The 20379-nt window shown below is 38.9% G+C and overlaps 1 protein-coding gene across 1 annotated transcript in view; it reads left to right on the plus strand.

Moving 5' to 3' along the window:
- The window catches only part of PPP3R1 (protein phosphatase 3 regulatory subunit B, alpha), a 57946-nt gene that overhangs the window by 1275 nt on the left and 36292 nt on the right, over positions 1–20379 (plus strand). The window lies entirely within an intron of this gene.

Below are 20379 nucleotides of genomic sequence, written 5' to 3' on the forward strand. Positions count from 1 at the left end.
TGTTTTTGAATCATGGCGATTTAAATTTGTCTTTCCTTACCCTCACATTAATCCCTAGGTAGAACTCGCTGCTGTAGTGTTTCCGACCGACGCTAGGGGTGTGTCTCCCGCCTCTGTCACTGTAGCCAAGAAATCAACGACGCCCTTTTAGCCTGTTACCCTACCGGTTCTCTCGCTCCGGCTAGCCCGTGGAGTTTTCTCTTTGTAATCAAGAATTGCATGCAGAGTAGAAAAAGTTTGCAGTGCTTTTTCATATAGATCAGATATCCGAACAGGTGATTTGGTCGTTAGGCTATTTCTAAAAGTTTTTGAACAGTTGTCCGAAGATTATTCCTACTGATTGCTAGGCGTTGAGTAATGTCTTACAGCTTTTAATTGTATTGTATTTCATCTTGTATGTAAAATTTAAGTATTTCAAAATAGCGTGGTGGGTGAGTGAAGAAATTCTGTGGACTGCAACTTGAGATAAGTTTAGTGTGATTGAGGGGGAAGAAAGTGACAGTAGTCGAGTAAGTCAGCTTTTATTTAAAAAACAGGACAAGTGATTAAGTGCACCTATTGTGTGTGTGCTTAGTCATGTGGGACTCTGCGACCTCATGGATTATAGCCCACCAGGCTCCCTCTGTTCATGGGATTTTCAGGGCAAGGATACTGGAGTGGGGTTGCCATTCTCTTCTCCAGAATCTTCCCAACACGGGGATCGAACCCTCGTCTTCTGCATTGGCAGGCGGATTTTTTACCACTGAGCCATCTGGGAAGCCGCAAGTGCACCTATTAGTGTCCTTAAAATTCAGATTAGGAGCAGACTTAAATGTTTGGTGATTTTGATATGTGGAGGAGGTTTTTCCTTGCCAACTTGGGAGGCAGCTTCGAGGCGATTTTGGCCTTCAAAGTCAAAACTTAGGTTTTTCCAGACTGCTACAAAAACAAGTTATATCAGACCCATTCATAGTACAGTCTTTTTTTTTTTTTTGGCATAATCTTTTGGAGTTATGAATTGTGCTTTAGTGCTTTAATACAGCTTCCTTATAGATGTGTTTTACCCGAGGGTCCAGATCTTGAAGATCTTTTTCAGTGTTTTTTTACCTCTATTTATAAACGATACGTTTTGAGGAACAAAGACCTAGTCTTGTTTATGTAGTGTATAGGAGAATGATCTGACTTCCAAATAGTTCTTTTCCCTTCTGTGGTGCATCCTCCCCCGCCTCCCCCCTCCTTTTTTTTTTCCTTGAACTACAGTCAGAATTTGGGAAATCCTCTTTTAGCTTTTAAATTTATCTTCAATGTTAGTGTTTCTTTATCTTTCAAAAGTGTTTTAAACTTCCCATAGGATATTTTTTTCTTCCAGGTCATTATTTCCCTCTTTCCAGTTTCCTTTTTAGTATTTATTTTCTGGTTCGCTCTTGGCTCTTTTTTCTGCCGTCCTCTTAATACCATTTCAGGGCATAATTTGTCATGACAGTGGCTCCTCAACTTTTAAGATTGTGTTGGTCTGCTGAGTATAGCACTGGTTCGAAAGTGTCAAGCCTGTACCTCAATTGTGCCTTACGGAGTATTGATTAGCTCAAATAAATAGGAGGTTTTGGAGTGATCTGGTTCATTTTCTTGTTAATTGAGCATGTAGTTCTGAAAACTTTCACTGTCTTTGGAAAATCTTTGTAATTTCTCTTGAGTATCATGGACATACTTGGATTTTTGTCAATAGATTTTAATTTGTGAGTTAGTGGTTAATTCAGGTAAGGGGAAAGCACAGAGGCTTAGAGATTGGATTGAACCTATCAAGACTCTCTTGACAGGTATTAATTTTAGTTGCTACCTTAAAAGTAGCCAACTTATTTTTTACCTGTTGTATCTTTCCCTCTCTTCATCATCTTTGTTTGACTCTTAAAATGTTGAGCAAGTGGGCTGAAAATTATGCATGTCTCCCATATAAAATAGTGGGTACTGAGCTCCTAAGAATTTTTCTTGAATCATAAATGATCAGTTTTCTGTGATTACATAAATGAATGTATATTTATTGAAATAACTGGATGTCATCACAATTTTTTCTGTAGGTAGTTATGTATAGTTTTAGAGTTACTGAAATGTATAGTTTAGTGTTACTGAAATGCTGAGGTAGAATAAGAATAAAATAATCAAATAGAATACTTGTTTGAGTGAGTGAAAGTTGCTCAGTCGTGTCCAACACTGCTTGTTTAGATGGGTATAATTGAAAACAGTCTCAGTTTTGAAGGAGTAAACTTTGTAAGGGCATTTTTAGAAACTAGTTAACTTTTCATTTATCAGAGGTGGTTTTTACTTGTTCTTAGTGTAATTCAGAAATATGACCAGGTTTTTGGTTGGGATAGGTAATACAGATTTTGTTTTAGATGCATAAATGAACATACTGTATAAATAATTAGCTATTCTTTTAAATTTTGTTTCTTAGGGTAAACTTATATTTCCTAAGTGACCTTTTTATATTTTTGTGTTTTTTAAACTTTTTATTAAAATTATCTCCACTATCTGTGATGAGAGCCTGAAGCATATTTATTGCTGTCTGCAATAACTGCAGTTGGGGTTGTACACAGGGTATTTTAGTTCGGATTCTCTGACCAAGAAAGGCTACTTGGAGAAAAAAGGCAAGCAACCTGCCTTATGGCCAGCAGAATTAAAATTCAAAACAATCATAAAGAGAAAATTTCTCCACTTGCTGTGTCCCATAGTTGTTTAAAAAAATAAAAAGGTTCAGAGTACAAGGTAAAGAAGCTGACTAAGGGTCAGTCAGCAATAAGAGGGACAGATAAGTGTGGGAGGATCAGGCGTCTGTCATAGGTAGTCAGGCAAGCAAAAAGGACAGAGCAGTGTAAGAAGTCAGCTTGGGCCAGGAGGATTAAGCGACTCAGACTGTGGGCTCAGAGTCTGGGCAGTCAGCGGGGATTCATTCACATCAACAAATGCTTGTCGATTTCATCTGCTCTTCACTGGTGACTGTGCTAGGTTGTGGAGAATATTAAAATGATTAAGGCAGCTTTCCTTCCATCGTTTAAATGGAGAGTGGAAGACAACTGCCAATAGGTGTGGAAAAAAAATTAGCATTCATTACCATATGAATCATGTACACAAGGCTGGATACAAATAAAGAGCAAGATCACTTTCTGTGGGATTAGGGAACGTTTTATGAAGAAGATGACAGTTGGGCTGGGTCTAAAAAGATTATTTGGGTTGCAGTAGTCAGAGATGGATGCAGCTGGGAAAAGGGTTTAAATTCTGGAGTGAGGAAGAGACAACATATATTTGGAGCTCTGACACTCAAGATGTGATTCCTGTATTAGCTGTATCAGCATCATCTGGAAAGTTGTTAGGTCCCACGCTGAACCAGCTGAATCTAGAACTCCGGGGTGGGGCCAAGTAGTCTAGATTTATATTGCCTTCTGGGTAATTCTGATCTATGCTAAATTTTGAGAGCCACCATTTAGAGAATGGTTCAGTGGTAAAGAATCTGCCTGCCAATGCAGGAGATATGGGTTCAGTCCCTGGGTTGAGAAGATCCTCTGGAGAAGAAATTGGCAACCCACTCCAGTATTCTTGCCTGGGAAATACCATGGACAGAGGAGCCTGGCGGGCTACAGTCCATGGGGTCACAGAAGAGTTGGACACGACTTAACAACAATTTAGAGAGTAATGTTGTTGTTGTTCAGTCTCTCAGTTGTGTCCGACTCTTTGCCACCCCATGGACTGCAGCATGCCAGGCCTCTTTGTCCCTCACCATCTCCAGGAGTTGACCCAAGTTCATGCCCATTGAATCAGTGATGCCATCCAATCATCTCATCCTCTGTCATCCCCCGCCCCTGCCTTCAACCTTTCCCAGCATCAGGGTCTTTTCCAGTGAGTCGGCTCTTAGCATCAAGTAGCCAAAGTAGTGGAGCTTCAACTTCAGCATCAGTCCTTCTAGGACTGGAGCTTGAAGTCAAGTGGGCCTTATGAAGCACTACTACCAATAATGCTAGTGGAAGTGATAGAATTCCAGCTGAGCTATTTAAAATATTAAAGATGATGGTGTTAAAGAGCTGCACTCAATATGTCAGCAAATTTGGAAAACCCGCCAGTGGCCACAGAACTGGAAAAGGTCAGTTTTCATCCCAGTTCTAAAGAAGAGTCGTGCTAAAGAATGTTCAGACTACCAGACAGTTGCACTCACTTCCCATGCTGGTAAGGTTATGCTCAAAATCCTTCAAGCTAGTCCTCAGCAGTACTTGAATCAAGAACTTCCAGATGTGCAAGCTGGGTTTAGAAAAGGCAGAGGAATCAGAGAACAACTTGGAATGTATTTATTTGACTTTTAGCTGGGTATCTGTTAATATTTCTAACATTGACTATATAAACAGAAGACATAATTGTAGTTTTGGGAACTTAATCAACTGGGTGAACAAGACAAGTGTTACACAGTGTAATGTGTGTTAACAGATTAAACACAGGGTGCTGTAAGAGCACGTGGTAGGACAGAGGTGTAATCCAAACTATTGGGGACTGAGTGGAGAGATGAATGTCACTCAGAGAAAGCTTCTTGAAAGAGATGGTGCCTGAGCTGAGTCTTAAAAGAATGAACATCTAGCCAGTGGAAAAGGCACTCTAGGTAGAAAGCTTTATGGTTAAAGACACCGAGGTATGACTATCCAGGCCTGAAGTTCAGCATGGCTGTTAGGGTGGCATGGAGAAAGAGGGTGGTCAGGCAGCCGGAGGCAGGGTTATTGAAGGGTTTGCTTAACACATGCAGGAGGTAAGTTTTTTTTTTTTTTTTTTTTCTTAAAGCCTGTGGAAGCTATTGTTTTTAAGTAGGAGAATAACATTATCTCATTCACATTTTTAGAAAGATGAATTTGATGGTCTGGGGATAAAATAGGAAAGATGAAAGTAGACATGGTGACCAGTTAAAAAGTTAACTGCAGTCACATGAGAAATAAGGACCTCAAAGAATGTAGTAGCAGTGTAGGTGGAGAGACGAGACCAGGTATGAGACACATTTAGAGGGTAGAAGGTATTACTTGGTGTCTTAGTTTATGGGGAAGGAAAGGGGTGAATCCTGCTGGGGCTTCTGGCTTGGGTGACTGGGTAGATAATAGTGCCAGCCACTCTGCGGTATTTATCAAGCCTCTGTGTACTTGATTAAGATTTGATTCTAAGGATATACTAGAATGCTATCCCATCCTAAAGAAACTTCCAATTTGCTGTAATGACCGTTGTTTCATCTCTAGTCTTCTTTTATTGTTTGGTAAATAATGCTTAGAATGCTGTGTTGCAAGATTCTAAGTTCAGTAGAATAGAGTGCTGTGAAATATTAACAGTGCTTGCTGCAGAGATACCATGGCCTAGGAGATAGCAGAATGAACTTGACAGCCTGGAGGCAGAAAGAGGTAGCATATGTGTGAGCAGTGATTCTCAAAATAAGGATCCTGAACCAGCAGCATGGGCATCATCTGGGACCTTGTTAGAAATGTGGATTTTCTGTCTAGGAGAAACAGGAGAAGGAGATTGGGAGGAGTGATGATGATTTCTACTTAGGACACAGTGAATTTAAAGTAGTCATGGGTCACCTGGGTGGATATGGCTAACAGGCTATATTGGGATGTAGAAAAGAAATTGGGCTTTTATTAAAGATTTGAGTGTTAGTTGTATTTGTTTTAGGTAGTAGTTGAAGTCATGAAGCTGAATGATAGCCTATAGATCTTTTTGTGTAGTCGCTAAGTTGTGTCTGACTCTTTATGACCCCCATGGACTACAGCCCACCAGACTCCTCTGTCCATGGGATTTCCCAGGCAAGAATACTGGAGTGGATTCCCATTTCCTTCTCCAGGGGATCGTCCCGACCCAGGGATTGAACCTGGATCTCCCACATTGGCAGGCAGATTCTTCACCACTGAGCCACCAGGGAAGCCTAATCCTATAGAGAAAGAATATAAAACGATGAAGAGGACAGACCCTAAAGAACACTGCATTTAATAGCAGATGAACCTGTGGATGTTGTCTGAGAATAAATAAGGCAGAGAGATAGTTGGAAAATGAGAGTATTGATGTCACATTTGAAGGAGTCAGCAGTGTGTAGATTTTGCAGAGATCAGGAAAGAGAAGAACTGAGAAGTATCTTTTGGAGGGAGCCGGCAAGTTCTGGTGACTTTGGCAATAGTATTAGAAAAAAACAACGTTTTGTGCTGGTGGCGAGGAAAACTAGGATGCTGTGAGTTGAGGAATAAATGGGTAGCCAGAGACTGAAAATAGACTATTCTTTAATGCTTGATTTATGGGGAAACGATGAAAGTCAGAAAATTTAGGTTTGAGGAAGAATTTATTTTTAGGGTTAAGGGAATGAACCAGGAAAGAAGGAGCAGTTAAAGATTCAAAGGGAAAAGTTGGAATTCTTAATGTTTTGAGGGCCCCAGGGAGGTAGGAGGAAATATGAGTCTCCTTAGACAGTAAGAGAGATTTTTCTCAACCATTAACATGGGAGAGAGGGAGCTAAAAATGAAAACTATTATAGAAGTTATAATCTTTAAGACAGTAACTTCAATTAAGCCCTAGGTAATGAAAATAAGATTGCAAAGAATGTAAACTGAGAATGCAGAGGCCTTGTCTTTGTCTTTTCATTGTTATAATCCAAATGCTTGATATATGATAGAGACTAAGTAGTGTTTGAAGAAGGAATATGTGGATGAATAAGTGGAATAAAGGAGTAAATCTTGATGACAGAGTTGAGGGCAGTGAGTGTCAGTTCACTTTTGAGCCATTTATGGAAAATGGACAAAGAAAGATTACCTTGAGTGGTTTGCAGTGGGGGTAATTCTTGATGTTCTTTCGAGTTAGAAGAAAGCCAGGAGAGGGAGCTGTGAGAAAAAGGATGATTAATGGAATGAGATCCAACCAGTCCACCCTAAAGGAGATCAGTCCTGGGTGTTCACTGAAAGGACTGATGTTGAAGCTGAAACTCCAATACTTCGGCCACCTGATGGGAAGAGCTGACTCACTGGAAAAGACCCTGATGCTGGGAAAGATTGAGGGCAGGAGGAGAAGGGGACGACAGAGGATGAGATGGTTGGATGGCATCACCGACTCAATGGACATGAGTTTGGGTGAACTCTGGGAGTTGGTGATGGACAGGGAGGCCTGGTGTGCTGTGGTTCGTGGGGTCGCAAAGAGTCGGACACGACTGAGTGACTGAACTGAACTGAATGGAATGAGCCCAAGAAGTGGTAGGAAAAAAAGATCGATAAAAGGAAAAGAGGGACATGGAAAGAGAGGGAAAGAAAAGAAGATGAAGAGAGTAAGTCATGATGACAGGTATGTTTTAATAATGGAATTCAAACCATGTGACCCCATATCATCTCAGCAACTGGAGATAGTTTGAGGCAAGATCTGCTGAAGTTGAGACTGATGCTGAGGTGAATGGGATGGGTTGAGGATGAGAAGTAGGGACACAATTATAATTTCGATTTTGAAAGATTTGATAGGTGGTTAACAGGGTATTAGGTAAATATTAAATAATAGATAGATCCAAGATCTAGAAAGTTCATCTAGGAAAAAGGGGTTTTAACAGGAAAAGAGGTTAATTGTCAGTTTTTGTGTTAGTAACTTCTAATCAAATTACCTAGTTCTAAGAGGAACTGTTTTCTGAGTTTAGATTTTATGATAAGGGGAACATCTAGTTGTAGATTAATGTTCTTAAAACATTTTTAAAGTTCTAAACACACCATTGATACATTTACTTAAAACATAAAACCATACTGAAAGTTATGAAGTGGAAAATAAGTCTTTCCTGGTCATTCCTTCTTCTTGTGTTGATTATTGTTAAGTGTCTTGTATGTTCTTACAAGGAGTTTGTGTGTGTGTCCCTTTCTTAAAGCTATGCCAGTGTGTGGATTTATTAATTTTTTTGGTAATTTATCTCTTATTAAGGTAAGACTTAAAGAGATTTTTAATGATGCCATGCTCTAGTTTTCTCATTGCAATCAGTTTTATTCCAAGGTTTTTAGTGATATTTCAAATGTAAGCATTGAGTCAGAAACAATTCAGCATACTTTAAGTTAGGTAGCAATTTCATAATGGTTGAGATTGGTACTTCAGCATGAACTATGACAGTATTCTTATAAAAATTTCTCTTAGGGAAAATAATATTTCACTAGAACATTTTTTGTACTTATTTTTCCCACTTAGCATCTTATTAAGTGGTAACAACATCGATAGCCATTTTCTAAATTAAAAAGAGAAAATGATCTTCAAAGTGTAGTAGAGAAAGCTTTCATTTTATTTCAGGCTTGCCAAGTTAAATTTCTTCCTCTTTTACCCTTCCAAATAAAACTGTTTATTCAGCAGTCCATCTTCACTCTCTCCCTTTCTGAGTTTTCTCCTTAGAGTCCCATACCTCCTTTGTGGTCTCGGGTTGACAGTAATTATAACTAATGTATGGGCTTTCCTGGTGACTCAGACGGTAAAGAATCCACCTGCGGTGTGGGAGACCTGGGTTCGATCCCTTGGTTGGGAAGATCCCGTGGAGCAGGGCATGGTAACCCACTCCAGTATTCTTGCCTGGAGAATCCACATGAACTGAGGAGCCTGGTGGTCTACAGTCCATGAGACAGCAGAGTTGGACATGACCCAGCGACTAAACACACAGCACATAGCTAATGTATAGATCTGGTGCAGGAATAAAAATTTGAAATGAAATGTGACTAATTCATGTTTTCGGATTTGTCTTTGGTTTATATAGATGTGTGCTATAAAAAATGTTTAAAACTTTAGACGATTTTGATAGGAAATCCTTTAAAATTTAGCGCAGGTGCTTCAGCAAGTCATAGGTTCTTAGAGGTTACTTTCACAGAGTTCTGTTTTGGTAGTTAAAGCTCTTTCTTACCAGTATCAACGGCAGGGTCATATGGTAACCCCACTGCTATTCTAGAAGCATTTCTGTAAATAAGATAGCACTTTGACTTGTGTTCCAGGAGCGTTATTAAGCTCATCTGTGCCCTAGCCAGGTCTCTCAACTTTCGTGAACAATTACAGAGAATTCATTTTTACTTGTATGTCAGAACTAGGTATACAGTTTCAAACCTAGAGACGAGAGTGTGATGCACAACTCCCTACAAATAGAGCCCAGCCTTTACCATTGGCATTGTTAGAGCTGTCTGTCAGCACTTCCACGAACTTTTCCTCACTGTCTGTAATTTTCAGGGTGAGTTTTCGTTCATATCCTCCTGAGCGCAGTGCCACATGCATCCTCCTGTTATAGGCAGGCAGTAAGCTGCAGCCTGTAGTGTTATTTGCTTGTAACACAATTTTTAATAACTAGAATATCAGGTAAAACCAGTGCTAATAAGTAATAAGGGAAACCTGTGATTTAATGTGTGCTTATGTTGCATCTATTTTCCTAACAAACAGAATTTCATGAATTATAAACTAGTTCATAATAATCTTTCTCAAATAGTGAATTTATGAATGTACAGGTATACTTCAGGTCTGCCCTCAGTATCTAGCTGTGACTCTTGACCATCATACTTTTGACTTTTATCTATATTTGCTTATTTTCTTGTTTTTTCAGTCTACTGCCGTCTAGATCTGTGATGTCCAGTTCAGTAGCTGCTAGCTACATGTGGCTATTTAAAAAAAATTTAATGAAATAAAATTGTAAATTCAGTTCTTTGGTCATAATATCTGTAAGTGCCCAGGGGCTGCTTGTAGCTTGTGGTTACAGTATTGCTGCAGATACAGAAGACCCTCATCATTGCATAATGCCGGTTAGATAGTGCTGAGCTGGAATGATTATGCTATGTTGGCAGTAATCTTCTAATTATCAACATGAGATTGGGGGTTGAAAAGATTTGACTTTAGACTCTAGTTCTGCCATTTTCTAGCTAAGTTGCTGTTAAGTTGCTCAATCGTGTCCGACTCCTTGCGACCCCATGGACTGCAGCGTGCCAGGCTTCCGTGTCCTTGACCATCTCCTGGAGCTTGCTCAAACTGATGTCTGTTGAGTCAGTGATGCCATCCAACCATCTTGTTCTCTGTTGCCCTCTTCTGCCTTCAGTCTTTCCCAGCATCAGGGTCTTTTCCAGTGAGTTGGATCTTCATATCAGGTGGCCAAAGTATTGCATCACGTGGCCACATTCTAGCTAAGTGACCTTGAACAAATGCCGTAAACTCTGTAGACCTTGTTTAGTATGTGTGTAAAGTGGGAATAACTGCACCTGAGAGACAGGTGACCCTAGATAGTCTGGAAATCACTGCCAGCCTAGGCTCCTACATATTATAGGAATTCAGTAAATACTTGTTGAGTGAGTAAATTGAGTGAGTTCATGAATTCTTTATTTATTCTCAGAGTTTCACTGTCTTCTATGTACTGATGATTCATATTTTTGGCCCACATTATTCTCTTCTTCTCTAGTCCATAATTGCTTACTGGATATATACTAAATGAGGATGTCTGTAAAATGCCTCAAACTCAACGTAACTAAAACCACACATTATATTATCTTCATATTCATGCTTCATTATTCCTTAATTTTTCTTAATGGAAACAGTATCTGTCCATTTGCTCCTTTCTGGAAACCTGGTATCCTTTTATTTAGCTGGTAAAGAATCTGCCTGCAATGCAGGAGACCCTGGTTCAATTCCTGGGCCAGGAAGATCGCCTGGAAAAGGGATAGGCCACCCGTTCCCATGTTCTTGGGCTTCCCTGGTGGCTCAGATGGTAAAGAATCCATCTTCGATTCAGGAGACCTGGGTTCGATCCCTAGGTTGAGAAGATCGCCACCCATTCCAGTGTTGGGGCCTCGGGAGTTCCATGTACAGAGGAGCCTGGCAGGCTGTTCAGTCCATGGGGTCGCAAAGAGTTGGACACGACTGAGCAACTCGCATTTTCACTACTACCTAAGTCTTAAGCAGTCGTCCGTTAGAGTCTGTACTAAGAGTGTGACATGGGAACATCCCCTGATGTGGTTTGGGGATGGGAAACTCACTCACTCACCTGAGGGACTTCTGAGGCATTCCAGACTGGCTCACCTCCTATCCATATAGAGGAAAATGGACTGTTTTCCCAGCATGTTAATGCTTCCTGCCATGAGTAGTGGCAGCTGAATCTAAAACACAGTAACACAGCTGAAAGCAGCATTCTGCTAAGCAAAGAGTTGTGTATACTCTGTCCATATACTGCGTTCTTCCTCTTGACTGATACTTGCAGTTTTATCTGTGTTGAAAGATTTTATTGCACATTTCCCTCAGGGTTTTTTTTTTTAGTTCTACCAGTTTATTGTTATCAACCTATGTCCCTCCACCCGCATGCACACGTTGCTCAGACATGTAACCCCATGGACCAGAGCCTGCCAGACTCCCCTGTCCATGGCCTTTGCCAGGCATGAATACTGGAATGGGGTTGCCATTTCCTTCTCCATGCCCCAGTTTTTTCTGCATTGTTTTTTCTTTGTTTCTGTAACTTAGCTTCAGATACCTTTTACACTTTTTTCTATTACAGTTGACCCTTGAACAACATGGGTTTGAACTTGGTATGTCTATTTACACGCAAGTTTTTTTCAGTAAATACAGTACTGCAAGAGAGCGGGGGTTGGTTGAATCTGTAGGTGTGAATTGCATATGCAGAGGACTGAACTATGGAACTTGAGCATCTGCAGATTTTGGTGTCTGGCAGGTTCTGGAAGCACTCCTGTACTTTGAGCTGTACTTTTAGAAAGTGCATGCTTGTTAGTTATTTAGCACGTCTTTAACTATGTTACTTTGCTTATTAGGATTCTTGTTGGTTTTGTTAGCAGTCTGGTTAAAAGTTGCCACGATTTTGAGTGTCTTGCTTCCAGCTGTTTTCCTTAAGCCATGTTATTTTTAAACTGTGATTGATTGTATCTTTGTTTTAAGGTGTAGTTTTTAGACCATGAAGATTTTTCAGGAACATTAAGTATCATGTTATAGTAAATGTATCCTGTCATTTAGATCCCAAATTATCTCCTGAATCAACTTTATCCCTATGCTTCTGGCATCATTGCAATTCCATTTATTTCTTACCTGGACTATTTCTGTAGCCTATTTGATGCTTTGCTCTTTTTGCCTCTAGGTTCTTTGTTCTGTCTTCCACACTACCACTAGAATTTGTCTTCTGAAAAAAAAAAATCTAGTGTTACTACCTTATTTAAAAGTTGATGTCACATCTTCCAGAATTCAACATTTAAATTCTTTTGCATGGCACTTATGTTCTGATCCTTATTTCTAGCCAGGGTTATGCTATAACCAAGTCAAACTTCTTGGTTCTTAAATGCTTCATTTTTCACTTAACGGTGCCTTTGTATATACGTTTATTCCTTCTGCAATGTCCTTCCATATGCTTTTTCTGTCTGGCAAACTTCAGGATCCTATTCCAGTTGCATTTCCCAACTCCTCAAGGTAATTAATGGCCGTTTGTAAGTAACTTTCATTACAGTACATCCCATATTTCATTGTGTTTCATTGCCTCCCCTCTTAAGTGCTGTGAAATCTCTAGGGTGGGGGGATGCATTTTTGTTCATCTTTGTTTATCCAGTTGCCTTTGTGGTATGCTCATGGAATATAAATGCTAATGCTGGGTGTGCAGGTAGGTACTTGGGAAGCCAGCAGAGATGCAACAGAGTGAGTTATATCTATCTTCTAGGGGCGGGGGTGGGGGGAGGTCTTCGAAAGTCCTGTGAATAAACAGTTAGAAAGCATGAGGAGTTTAGGCACAACTGGAAAGCTGCCAAAGTGGAAACTGCTGTTGATTCTAAAAGTTACAGAATTCTTTTATTCTTTAAGGTTCTTTTTACATATATGAGTAAAGTGTCAGTTATATGTCATTTGTTAAACAGAAAATTTTTTCACAAATAACATTCAAAATTTATAAATAATGTTTAGTTTTGTTTACTTAAACTGATTTACCTCAACATTTTCTAGATGTACTCTAGAACAACTGGTAAAGAGGAACTGCAGCTCTAGATCTTTGATTTCTTAATTTAGCAAGCATCTATCTTCACCTACTACATATGTTGAAATATCAAGTATAGTGTTAGATGCAGAGATGACAGGAAAAAAATATATAGCCCCAAAGACTTCACAGCATAAATTGAGCCAGGCATGCAGAGGGAAAGATTTTAATACAGTGTAAGTACTTCAGTAGAGCCATTAGAAAGTGCTGGACTTCTCTGGTCACTCTGCTTGCCCAGTGCAAACTTAACATATAGCAGGTTTTGGACATTTTAAAAATTCATTTTAGCCACATTACTTATCTAATAGAGTTGTATAATGTCAAGTAATTATTTAAGTGCTGAAAGAACATTGTAATGGTTTTGTTGTTGACTGTATTGCTTTTTTTTGTAAGTATAGTTGATTGCACTGTTGTGCCAGTCTGTGCTGCATAGACTCAGTTACACTCACGGACATTCTTTACTTTTTCCATTACGGTTTATCAATTATGTTGTTTTTAGTGCATTTTATTTGATACTATGAGACATACTATGATGTGGTATGTGGGCTATAGAATTGGAAGACCTATACTGGACATATATATCTGTAAAATGGCCTTAGGACTGCTTGATTTAGAGTTCTGGTGGGTATTGGGTAAGGTAGTTACATAGGATGCTTGATATAGTGCAAAGTACTGTTCACGTTTTTTAAAATCAGACTACTGAAAACTAGTATGTAGCATTCTAGGCAGGTCTAGATTTCATAATTACTTCATCCTTATTTTTGTAATAGCTCTGTCCAGTAATTTGCTTATTGACAAAGTAGAAAATGTATCAGAATGTTTTGAAATACAAGTAACAAGACCCTCCCAACTAAGAAGGAATGTTTTATTTCACAGAATAAGAAGCCCAGAGCCAGAGTTACAGGGTAGTTCAGCAGTTTTCATCAGTTTCACCAGAGACATAGGCCCAGTGCACTTTAAAGCTCTGCACGTCAGGAGAGGGCTGTCGTAGTTTTAGACACTGAGATCTGACTGAAGAAGAGCAGGTAACACTTCAAGTGTCTCTCTGTTAGGGAGGAAAAACTTTCTTGCAAGTCTCACAGCAGGGTTCTTTCTTGGGTCTCCTTGTGTTTTTCATGTTTCTTACGTACCAGAAAAAGACCAGATTCCTTACTCAGGCAGCTAAGTTCTTACTAGTTGGCTAGCTTACTTTACATGACCAGAGGATAGGCCTTATTGTCTTAAAAACAACCTCATCAATATTTTATTTGGTACTCTAAACAGAAGTCACAGATTTTTGATGGGAATTTTGGCAGTGAGAATTATATCTGGCTTCTGATAGTTTATACTATACCTTTTCCCTCATCAGTGTATAACTGTCACCCTACTATTGTCAGCCTCTTAACACAGATATTTTCTGGACCTAGTTTTCCATAACCAAAACCATAGATTTCTACCCAGAATTTATAACAAGTTCTTAAAACTAGACAATAAAAAGACAGCCCAACTAAAAAATGGGCAAAAGATCTGAATAGATATTTCTCCAGAGAATATAAATAGATGTCCCGTAAGCACATGAAAAGATGGGCAACATCATTAGTCATTAGGGCAATGCAAATCAAAACCACAGTGAGATACCACTTAACACCCCACTAGCATGGCTGTAATAAAGAAGACCAGGTACGTGTGGAGGATGTGGAGAAGTTGGAACCCCCATAACACTGCTGGTGGGGATGTAGATGTTGTACCCGCCCTAGAAAATAGTTCCTCAGAGTGTTTAACATAGGGTTACCTGGGTGTGTGCATGAGTGTCAGTGTGAGTCGCTCAGTTGTGTCTGACTCTTTGCAACTCCATGGACTGTAGCTCACCAGACTGTTCTGGGCATGGAAGTCTCCAGGCAAGAATACTGGAGTGGGTAGCCATTCCTTTCTCCACAGAGCTACTGTAAGACTTGGTAATTCCATTCCTAAGTATATACTCATAAGACATAAAATGAAAAACATTTATTAAAGTTCATAACAGCCTTATTTATAATAACCCCCAAAATGGGAATAGTCTGCATGTCCATTAACTGAAGAATGGATAAATAAATAAAATGTGGTATATACCATACAACAAAGCATTATTTGGCAGTAAAAAGAAATTTTTTGCTTAACCATGGATGAATCTAGAAAATATCTGCTAAGTAAGAAAAAAACAAAAACAGTTACAAAGGAATACTTATCCTATGATTCTACTGACATGTATTCTGGATACAGAAGAGACAAGCATGTAGAAACAGGAAGTTATACGCTAGTGGTTGTCTGTGGCTGGGGTGAAGCTGGGAGATGGGAGTGACTGCCAGTGGATACAGACTTTCTTTTTAGGGTGATGAAAATGCTCCATAGTTAATTGTGGTAATGTCTACACAGCTCTGCCAGTGTGCTAAAAACCACTGAATTGTATGCTTTAGTCAAATTATGTGGTTTGTTAATTTTATCTGAATAAAGCTATTGTTAAAAAGAAATCCTTGGGACTTCCTCAGTTGCCTAGTGGCTAAGACTTTGTGCTCCCAGCCCAGAGGGCACAGGTTCAGTTCCTGGTCAGGGAACTGAGATCCCACATGCCACAGGGTGTGACCAAAAAACTCCCAAATATCCAACCAGCCAAACAAAAAACCCTCACAAAGCTATAGTAATCAAAACAGTGTGATGATGGCATAAAACCAGGCACAGATCAATGGAACATAATAGAGAGCCCAGAAATAAACCTGTTTATCTTTGGTCAGTTAATTTATGATAGAAAAGCCAAGAATATAAAACTGGGGAAAGGACAGACTCTTCAGTGGTGGTGGGAAAACTGGGCCACTGTCTTACACCATACACAAAAATTGACTCAATTGTTTAAAGACTGGAACATAAGGCCTGAAACCATAACATTTCTAGAAGAAAACAGGCGATAAAGCTACTTGACATGCATCTTGGCTATGATATTTTTGGATATGGCACTGAAAGCAAAGGCAACAAAAATAAGTTGGGACTGCTTTAAAAAACTTCTGCATAGCAAAGGAAACCATCAGCAAAATGAAAGAGACATACCAAACAGAAGAAAATATTTTCAAATTATGTATCCTGATGAGTTAATATCCAAAATATATAAAGAACTCATATAGCTCAATTGAATAAAAAATCTGACTGAAAAATAGGCAGAGAATCCAAACACACATTTCTCCAAAGAAGACATACAGATAGCCAGTAGGTACATGGAAGGATGTTCAACATCACTAATCATCAGGGAAACACACATTAAAGCCACAAGATATGGTTCTCACACCTGTTAGAATGACATATATATATAAAAACGAGACAACAAATGTTGACAGAGATACAGAGAAAAAGGAATCCTTGTGCACTGCTCGGAGGAATGTAAACTGATATAGCCACTTTGGAAAAAAGTATGGTGGTTCCTTAAAAAATTAAAAATAGAACTAACTATATGATCCAGGAATCTCACTTTGGGTTATTTATTCAAAAGAAATGAAAAAAAAAAAAAAAAAACTTTCTGAGAAAGATACATGCATCCCCATCCATTGCAGCATTTACAGTAATTAGGACGTGCAGCAGCCTAAGTGTCCGTGGATGGATGGTTAGAGAAATTGTGGTATATATATTTGCATATACAATGTAATATTGGCCATAAAAAAGAAGAATGTCTTGCTATTGGCAGCAGTATGGACAGACCTTGAGGGCATTTTGCTAATTGAAATAAGCCAGAACAAAACAAATACCTTGTGATCTCACTTATATGTAGAATCCTAGAAACAGAAACAAAAACCACAAACCAAGCTTACACATAGCAGATTAAGAGTTAGTGTTTGCCAGAGGCAAGGGGTGGTAGGGGGCGGAAATGGGTAAAGGTGTCAATAGCTATAAACTTCCAGTTATAAAATAAATTAGTCATGGAAGTGTACAGCATGGCGACTATAGTTAATACTGTGTTGTGTATTTGAAAATTGTTAGGAGAGTAGCTCTGAAAAATTCCTGTTACGGCATTTTTCACAGACCTAGGACAAAAAATTTCACAATTCTTATGGAAACTCAAAAGACCCTGAATAGTCAAAGCAGTCTTGAGAAAGAAGAATGGAACTGGAAGAATGAATTTTCCTGACTTCAGATTAAACTAAAATGTCATCAAGACAGTATGGTAGTGGCACAAAAACAGAAATGTAGACCAGTGGAACAAGATAGAAAGCCCAGATAAACCCATAAGCCCATGGGCACCTTCTCTTTGACAAAAGTGGCAAGAATATACAATGGGGAAAAGATAGTCTCTTCAGTAAGTGGTACTGGAAAAACTGGACAGCTACATGTAAAAGAATGAAATCAGAACACTCCTTAACACCATATACAAAGATAAAATGGATTAAAGACCTAAATGTAAGACCAGAAACCATAAAACTCTTGGAGGAAAACATGGGCAGAACACTGTATGACCTGAATCACAGCAGGATCCTCTTTGACCCACCTCCTAGAGTAATGGGAATAACGACCAAAATAAACAAGTGGGATCTAATTAAAAACTTTTGCACAGCAAAGGAAACTATAAATGAGGTGAAAAGACAATGCTCAGAATGGGAAAAAATAATAGCAAATAAAATGACTGTCAAAGGATTACTATCCAAAATTCACAAGCAGCTCATGCAACTCAATATCAGAAAAACAAACAACCCAATGAGAAAGTGGGCAGAAGCCCTATACAAACATTTCTCCAAAGATACAGATGACTAATACAGACATGGAAAGAAGATCAACATCACTCATTATTAGAGAAATGCAAATCACAACTACAATGAGATATCCCCTCACACACATCAAAAAATCCACAAGCAACAGATGCTGGGGAGGGCGTGTGGAGGAAAGAGAACCCTTGTGTACTGTTGGTGGAAATGTAAATTGATAACAGTCGCTAAGGAAGACAGTATGGAGAGAGATTCCTTAAAAAGGTAGGCGTAAATCTCACATGACCCAGCAATCCCACTACTAGGCATGTACCCTGAAAGAAAGAAAAGTGAAAGTAAAGTCACTCATTCGTGTCCAACTATTTGCGACCCCATGGACTGTAGCCTACGAGGCTCCTCTGTCCATGGGATTTTCCAGGCAAGAGTACAGGAGTGGGTTGCCATTTCCTTCTCCAGAGGATCTTCCCAACCCAGGGATCAAACCCAGGTCTCCCGCATTGCAGGTAGACGCTTTACTGTCTGAGCTACCAAGGAAACCCTATACCCTGAAGAAACCATAATTGAAAAAGACGCGTGTACCCCAATTTTCATTGCAGCACTATTTACAGTAGCTAGGAGATGGAAGCAACTTAGATATCCATTGAAAGATGAATGGACAAAGAAGCTGTGGTACATATATACAGTGGAGTATTACTCATAAAAAGGAACACATTGAAGTCAGTTTTAATGAGGTAGAGGAACCTAGAGCCTATTTTACAGAGTGAAGTAAGTCAGAAAGAGCAAAATACATATTAACGTATGTATATGGAATCTAGAAAGATGGTACTGATGAACCTGTTTGCAGGGGAGCAGTGGAGAGGCAAACATAGAAAACAGACTTTTGGACGTGGAGAGGTGAGGAAGGAGTGGAATGAATGGAGATAGTAGCATGGAAACGTGCACACTGCCATATGTAAAGTAGATAGCCAGTGGGCATTTGCTACATGACTTAGCTCAGACCAGTGCTCTGTGAAAACTTAGAGGGGTGGGATGGGGTGGGAGGTGGGAGGCAGGTTGAAGAGGTAGGGGGCATATGTATACCTATGGCTGATCCATGTGGATGTGTGACAGAAACCAACAAAATATTGTAAAATAATTAAGTTTCCATTATAAGAAAAAGAATTGTTAACTATGTAAGGTGTTGAGTTTTGGCTTTTTGTGGTAATTATTTTGCAATATGTATAAATATTGAATCATTGTGTTATACACCTGAAATTAATACAATGTTATGTCTAAATTGTATCTCAATTAAAAAAAGAATACCTGAGGTGGTAGACTTGATTTGGCTACCTTACAGATTATTACTTCTGATTTCTCCTGCAAAATCATTTCCTTCTGTCTGACTGAACGTTCCTTTATTTCTTCTCATTGTTATCATCTAACATTTATCTGGATAAAACAGTTTTCATTCAGAATTTAAGTACCTGTGTCCTATTGCCCCTCTTGGTTCCACTGTTGTGTTGTCTTCATTTTCACCCTTGCTTTAGTGTTCCTTGGCCTTCTCCATAATCACCATACATTGTCTCTACTAAAACTATATCTTGTAGCCGCTATATCCTGTGGTCTCTTACCATAGTCCATAACTCTTCCACTACTGGGACTTTATTTCCTCTGGAGATTATTTTCTCAGTTATAATTATTGAACATGCTGTGACTTTAGAGTTTTCTGTTTTGTTTTGGGATTGTGTATGTTTTTAAAGTAAAATATAGTACCAATTAGTACTGTTCCCTACAAGAATTTGTTGGACCATTTCCATTTATTTTATACTTTCCATTCCTTTACCCCTCTTCTCAGCTGTCTCCACCTATCTCACACCCTCTCATTGTCATGTTTCTGCAATTGTTACCATTGTGTTAGATATATGAGCAACATATTTTAAATTGCTTTGCTAGTATGAGTTGTCAGCAACAAGCCTCTTTGAACTTAAGTGTTCTAAGACGTGATGAAAATGGTTTCACTGACTTCTTTCTCTTGTATAATGCAGAAAGGGTGTGGCTTTATGATATATTGATAAGAATACTATAGAAATTACATTAGTTTGGGTTCAAATTTGATCTCCACTACCACCAGCTGTGTGACCTTGTACAAACTGTTTAACCTTGCCGCTTCGTTTACCCGGAAGTTTTTTTGGAAGATAAATGAGATAAGATACGTGAAGTTGCTAATGGAGTGCACAGCACATAGTATTTCTTCTTATTTTTTTGTATTCCATAGAGTTAACTTTTCTTTTTCCATCCCCGTTTATATTCACAAAGCTAACTTTTAAAGATTATGTTCTAGATCCATCAGTTTTTGCCTTAAAAAAGGTCCGTTAGAACTTGACAAAGTAACAACATTTATTGTACTGCATAGTCTTTTTTTTTTCCCCCCATTGAAAGGCATTTTATTTTAAATACAGCGGTGTGTACATGTCAGTCCCTACTGCGTGCTTAGTTCGAACTAATTACTGAAATTTAGGTGAATACATTTAAAGTATCTGGAGGGTTTAAGACTTTCTATTGATCAAATTAAAGTTATATCTTATTTTTAATAGTATGAGTTTTGAAGTCTGGACTTAACCCCTGCCATGGAAATAATTGTAATTTGTCCCCTTTGTGACTCTTAACTCCTTCATACTTAAAATTTTTCCTTGTACAATTTTTAGAACTGTATTAGATTATGATCCCTAATAGAATGAA

Source organism: Dama dama, chromosome 11 (assembly GCF_033118175.1).
Source record: "Dama dama isolate Ldn47 chromosome 11, ASM3311817v1, whole genome shotgun sequence".
Lineage (NCBI taxonomy): Eukaryota > Metazoa > Chordata > Mammalia > Artiodactyla > Cervidae > Dama > Dama dama.